The following is a 6,458-nucleotide window of genomic DNA, read 5'->3' on the forward strand; positions in this document are numbered from 1 at the left end:
GGAGTCAAGGAGGCCATTTACGTGAAAAGGGAAAGACCATCTATGAATTGAAGAGGGGGCCTAAGGGTACATCTTTCACCATCTTACAATGCTGTGATTGCAGCCATTCCCCAACTCTCTGTGAATGGTACTCATGGCCATTAATCAGTGGTCATTGATCAGTGGTCTTTGATCAGTGGGTTTTGGTCTGTGGTTGTTGATCAATGGTCATGAGAATTTGCATAATTATGATTAAGGAACTGACCTCCCAGCCCATTGTTCCTTCAGTGGGCTGGTTTCAGTCATTATGCAAATGTACTGTTTATAAGATTGGGAAAACCTGCAGTCAGCTGAGACTGAAGAAGTCACTTGGATGAGTGAAGAAACATTTCTCCCACAAAATGCTATGTCCAGATGAACAGAATCAACTTTTGGAGATTTACTTTCCTGGATGATTGAGAATGCATCAATACGCTTCACTTGTCTGTCCAAATATTTCACCATGAACCTAGCATAATGAAAGAAAGGGGACGAAAAATGATAATTAACACAAAGCAAAGATACTGTCCACCACTGTGCTGTGTAATGTATACAAGGCCACCCTAAACTCTAGCCAAAGACATCCATAGAATGACACTCAATTTACAATTTAAAGCAACTTTTGAAGTAATGTGTTTTAATGCTCTGTAGTACACTTAAATATGTTAGCTGAAATTAATACTCAGCTAACTAATTGATCAAACTTACTTTATCTAAAAAAAAAAAAACGTAAATTCTGTTACATTTGTAAGTACGACACTCGAGTTTGAATGAAACACTGAAACAGTTCATGTGTTAATAACTGATTAATTTGGACAATGATGCTTAGTTAGATGAATTGGGGAGAATTGTACATTTTATTTTTTTTAATGCGGAGTAAGTTTACATACTATAATTTGTGCACATTTACAATTGCAGGATATTTATTTTCAACTATTTCAACTATTATAACTACTGTAGTATTTAAAATGTTTTAATTTTATATCATATACATCTGTAACATGTCTCCTGCAGAAGAAAACAAAGCACATGTTTGAGACATATTGTTGTTATGGAGGAGTTTGAAGAATCACGGGAAAAAGGACTTGACAGCAGACCATCATTGCATAATCCTATAATCTACTAAAGTGAAGGCAGAGCTAATATCCAGCAACAGACTGTACAAGCTCTACAAAGACTGATTTAGAATTGATTGTTATTTTATGCATTAACTTTAGTTAGTTTAGTTTTAACTTTAGTTCTGAACAGTGTCAGTGCTCTGGTTTTGATATCTTTGGTTTTCAAAGAATATACAATAGGATTGATACAAGGTGGGATGCATGAGGCCAGCGACAGACTCAGAACTCGCTGATCTGGATTAACAACACCCAGAAAAAAACCAATTGTGAAAATAACAATAAGAGGAATGTAAAATATAGCAACAAGAATGAGATGCTCAGCACACGTGGCCAAAGCTTTCACCCGACTGTCCACAGATTTCATCCTGAACACTGTCATCAGGATGCTGACATAAGACAAAAAAATGAAAGTAAAAGGGACAAAAAGTAACAAAACACTGAGAAAGGAAGCTGCAAACCACTGCATTGTGTTATCATTACAGGCAAGCCGAAACACAGGTGCATAGTCACAGAAATAGCTGAACACTCTCACAGACCTGCAAAAAGAGAGTCGAGTCATTATACCTGTTGTAAAATGCGTTATTCCCATAACAAGAAACCATGTTATACTGATAATACAACACATGCTTCTGCACAGTGTTGATGGAGTTTTGACGCAGAGGGAAACATATTGCAATTAACCGGTCATAGGCAAGTATAGCAAGAGCAAATGACTCCAAAGATACAAACACATAATAAACATACATCTGTAGCAAACACAAGTTAAATGGAATGAAGTTGTTTTTGATGAGAAATATTTTTATCATGCTGGGAATGGTACAAGTGTTAAGAAACAGATCAATAACTGCAAGGTTGACAACAGCCAAAAATTTTGGAGTGTGCAAACAACGAGTAGAAGCAATGACATAAATCACCAAAATGTTAAACAGCACTGTAACACCATAAACAAACACCAGGAAGATAAAGTAGACACTGATGAAAGGAAATGTCTCAAATCCAATGATATAGAAACCTGGAGGATGAATGATAGCAGAGCTGTTTAAAACAATCCTTTGTAAAATCATAGTTGAACTCCACCACCTGTGTATGAGGACTACCTTATTAGTCTAAGGAACAGAAAATCATATTGTTACAGTGGCATTACAATACAGGTACAATTCACATGGCAGTTTAATGAGCACATTTGAAGTCATGCATGTGTTAAAGGAGTGAATGCAGCTCACCTGATGTTTTCTGAAAGGATTGGACAGCACAGGCTGCAAGCATGTGGCTGCATGTCTGACCTCTTTACAGCGAAATATATACAGTATTTCTACACAGATCTCATGAGGCGATGCTTACAACTGTACCCAATTATTTGCACTAATTTGATCCATAGAGAGAGAACTGTGGCTTACTTTGATCACCAACTTTTCTTTTCCTCAAAACAAACTCATTCTAATTAATGTTTTAATGTTTTCTAAGTTGAAGCGTCTCACAGGACTCATTTTAAAATGTGTCTGACCAAGTTGGGGAGTTGCTGAAATATTATTGAGGTTGTAAACATGGGAATAATGTTTCTTTGACAAAAAAGCCAAGGAAAGTTTCTTAACATTAGTCCAAACAACCTTGTTTATTTAACAAATGTCAGAGTTTTACAAAATGGACAAACTATTTGTTGCTTTTCTCCTCTTGTTTGATGAGGAATATAATATACGTATATGTAGAATGAAAGTCTGAATATATTGAATGAAAACTGATGTTAAGGAGGCTCTTGCACTATCCTGTGTTTATATATGTACGTAATATTTTACTATATACTATAGTATAATATTATATATGTGATGTCGTTCTATGAGAAATAGCACTATGAATAAGTCTACAGGGAAGCAGTTTCTAAGTAATTAAGACATAATTCTATGGAAAATTCTAATACTAGTAACAGGGTTCGGTACGGTACTAGAGATGATAAAATCATAGAAGTCTGTATGTATTGAATCTGTAGGAGTGCTAAATAAGGAATATGTGGAATGAAATCTGAATTTCCTTTTTATAAACTTGGTAAATAGACTGGTTCTTATGCTGGTTCTTTCTACTCTGAGCGCTCAGAGTGATTTTATACAAGTTGTCTCATTCACTGATTCATACAAGCATTTTTTTCTGTTCTTTTCCTATGTAAGTGTTTTCTATCTAACATTCACACACATTCATACTGCAGTGGAGCAGGATACAAACCGGTGGAGAGCAACTTGGTTTGTATGAATTACTGAGTGAAGTGTAAAAAATATATGTCCAAATGGGATGCTGAAAGAAGTGCAGTTTATTAGTCTTTTGGGAAAAAAACCATGTGAAAAGAAGAACTATGTAAAGCTACACTCCCTGAGGCCTGTTCAACGGCCAGGCCTGGCCAAGGTTAAAAGAACTCATGGGGTCTCTGTATTTCAGCCAATATTTCCAGTGACTTTAGCACTAAAGCCTTCTGACCGAACACACTGATTTACGCATGAAATTTAATCTTTTTTCATCAACAAGCTCCTCTTCGACCTGTACTCTTCAACCACCTCCTCCACCTTCACCTAACTCAGAGCTGTTGTTCATTTAACGTCAAAACTGAATAATACTTCACTTAAATAGGACATGAAGTAAATATAACTCAAATTTGCTTACTACTCATATTTAAAAACAAGGAACACAATTAAAATGCAGGTCACAATTTTATTAAAAATTAAACCAAACTTTAATTGTGCAGGTTGTTTGGTAAATAAAATCAGTTAAGTGCTCTCTGAATATATAAATATTCCAGAACCCAGAGAAGCTTGGAGATTGGCGAAATATATATACATCAACAATTTTCCAAGTAAATATATTGCTAAAGGTGCTGTTGACATGGAATTCTCAGCAGATGTCAGTAACAACTCATCCAATCCACACATGCAAAGCAACAAAAACCATAGATTTCCTCAGATTATTTGCAATAATGAGTAATGACAAAGGGAAAATGTACTGAACACGCTAACTGAAATTTCTTTAATACGTCATACAGAAGCCTTTGTGGACAATGACAGCTTTTAGACGCCTTCTGTATGGAGAAAATAGTCCCATGCATTGCTCGGCTGTGATTTTGGCCCATTCTTCTACACAAACAGTCTTCAAATCCTGAAGGTTGCCTCCTAAGAACTCTGACCTTTAGTTCTCTCCATAGATTTTCAGTTGAATTCAGGTCAGGTGATTGGCTTGGCCATTCTAGCAGCTTTGTGTTCTGTCTCTAAAACAAACAGAGGTCCCCTGGCTGTCCGCTTAGGTTCATTGTCTTGCTGAAGCTTCCACTTATGTTTCATCTTAATCATCCTGATAGAAGGCAGCAGATTTTTATAAAGAATGTCTCGTTACATTTTTCCATTCATCCTTCCTTCAGTAATGTGTCGTGTTCCAGTGCCACAGCCCAACACCATGATTTTCCCACCTCCAAATTTCACCTTCAAACTTCACAATTAGTATGATGTTTTTGGGGTGATATGTGCTGCCTTTTCTCCACCAAACATAGTGTTTATTATGGCATCCAAAGAGTTCAAATTTTGTTTAATCTGACCAGACTACATCCTCCCACTCTTTTACAGGCTTGTCCAAATGTTGTTCAGCAAACTGAAAAAGCACCTGCAACATGCTTTTTCTTTAGTAATGGAATCTTGTGTCATGAGTGTGCATATAGGCCATTGTTTTCTTTGACACAATTGTACCTGCTGATTTTTTTCACTCCTCTGTGTGAAATCTTGCGGTGAGCACTTGGTCGTGGCTGGTTTATGGAGAAATTGTGTTCTTTCCACTTCCGGATTATGGCTCCAACAATGCTCGCTGGAACCTTCAGTAGTTTAGAAATTCTTTTGTAGCCAGTGCCATCTGTATCTTTTGGTGCAATAACGTTGCAAGGGTCAAGTACTCATTGGTTTTACCCATGATGAGATGTTTCTTGTGTAGCATCAGTGGGGACTGAACCAGCTGACATTAATTTGCACAAAGTGGCAGGATTGCTTACTAATCACTGATAGATTGCAGCTGGTGTCAGGTTTTTTATTACACCTCCCTTTCGTCATGTGTTCAGTATCGTGTCATGTGTTCAGTACTAGTCATTTCTAACTAATTACACATATTTTATGGACATCTGTGGTTTGATTAATTTGCATGTGTAGACTGGATGGGTTTTCCCGACATCTGCTGAGAATGTCATGTCAATAAATAAATAAATATATTTAGAAATATATTTAGAAAATGGTGACATGTTCAATACTTATTTTAACCATTGTATACATATGGAGTGTTACTTATGATGTGACAGTTAGTTTAGTTTAGTCACAAAATTAGTCTAGTTAAATTAAATGAAGCTTATGTGTAAATTTCCTTCTAACAAGCTCTCCTTATTGAAATAACAGATGTGAAATCATGATTGGTTCATAAAAAAACTTTCAAATTAATCCAAATTTTAAAACTTCAATATTCACATTTAAAGTTCCATAATTTATCACAATGCTACTTATTACCTCATAAAAATGGTGTAAGTATTATGAAAAAAATTCACACAAGCCACCAAATTAATAATATGAAAACATAATTAACAGAATAGTGAGATAGATGGATTTCTTAAGTAGTACTTTAAGTAGTTTAAGAGTAAAGACATCACAGACTTTGTCGCTCCTCTTCTTGAATGATGTAAACATTATAGACTCAGGTTTACAGCACATTACCCTGTTGTCAGCCTTCTTGACACTGATTCTCTAAGCTAAAGGTTTCAAATATAAGGTATGGGGGCACAAAACAGCATAATCCAGCCAGGCTAGAACATGTGAAGGAAGGAAAAACATTAAAACATTTTCATATGATTAACAGCTTTTCCTATTAAAAAAAACCTCCCCTATTTCCAATCATGGTAAACCAGAAGAAGTAATAGATAAATAATTAAAAGACAGAAAAGTTCCTGTTTTTCACCACCTATAGATAACCTTTGTTTTATAAATACAGGACAGTCTGGACAATAAGGTACCAGAACTTTTTCTTTAACTCTACACATGTAGAAAACCAAGTCATACAGCTAAAATACCACCTTGTTTTCTTGTATTTAAAACTTTATACACTGAAATAAAGGACAGTTTCATTCATCTAGCCCATTTAAGAACAAAGTGCCCCATGATGTGAAATCAGTTTGACATTTCAAACTATTTCAGTCTATTTATTATGTTATGCATTAACTTTAGTTTTTCTGAACAGTGTCAGTGCTCTGGTTTTGATATCTTTGGTTTTCAAAGAATATACAATAGGATTGATACAAGGTGGGATGCATGAGGCCAGCGA

General features: G+C 35.6%; 1 pseudogene; it reads right to left on the reverse strand.

Moving 5' to 3' along the window:
- Nucleotides 1–1,218: 1,218 nt before the first annotated feature.
- On the reverse strand, nt 1,219–2,200 carry LOC121812311 (annotated as a pseudogene).
- Nucleotides 2,201–6,458: the final 4,258 nt, after the last annotated feature.

This window comes from Haplochromis burtoni, unplaced genomic scaffold (assembly GCF_018398535.1).
Source record: "Haplochromis burtoni strain Fernald_Lab_line unplaced genomic scaffold, NCSU_Asbu1 Contig_524, whole genome shotgun sequence".
Classification (NCBI taxonomy): Eukaryota; Metazoa; Chordata; class Actinopteri; order Cichliformes; family Cichlidae; genus Haplochromis; species Haplochromis burtoni.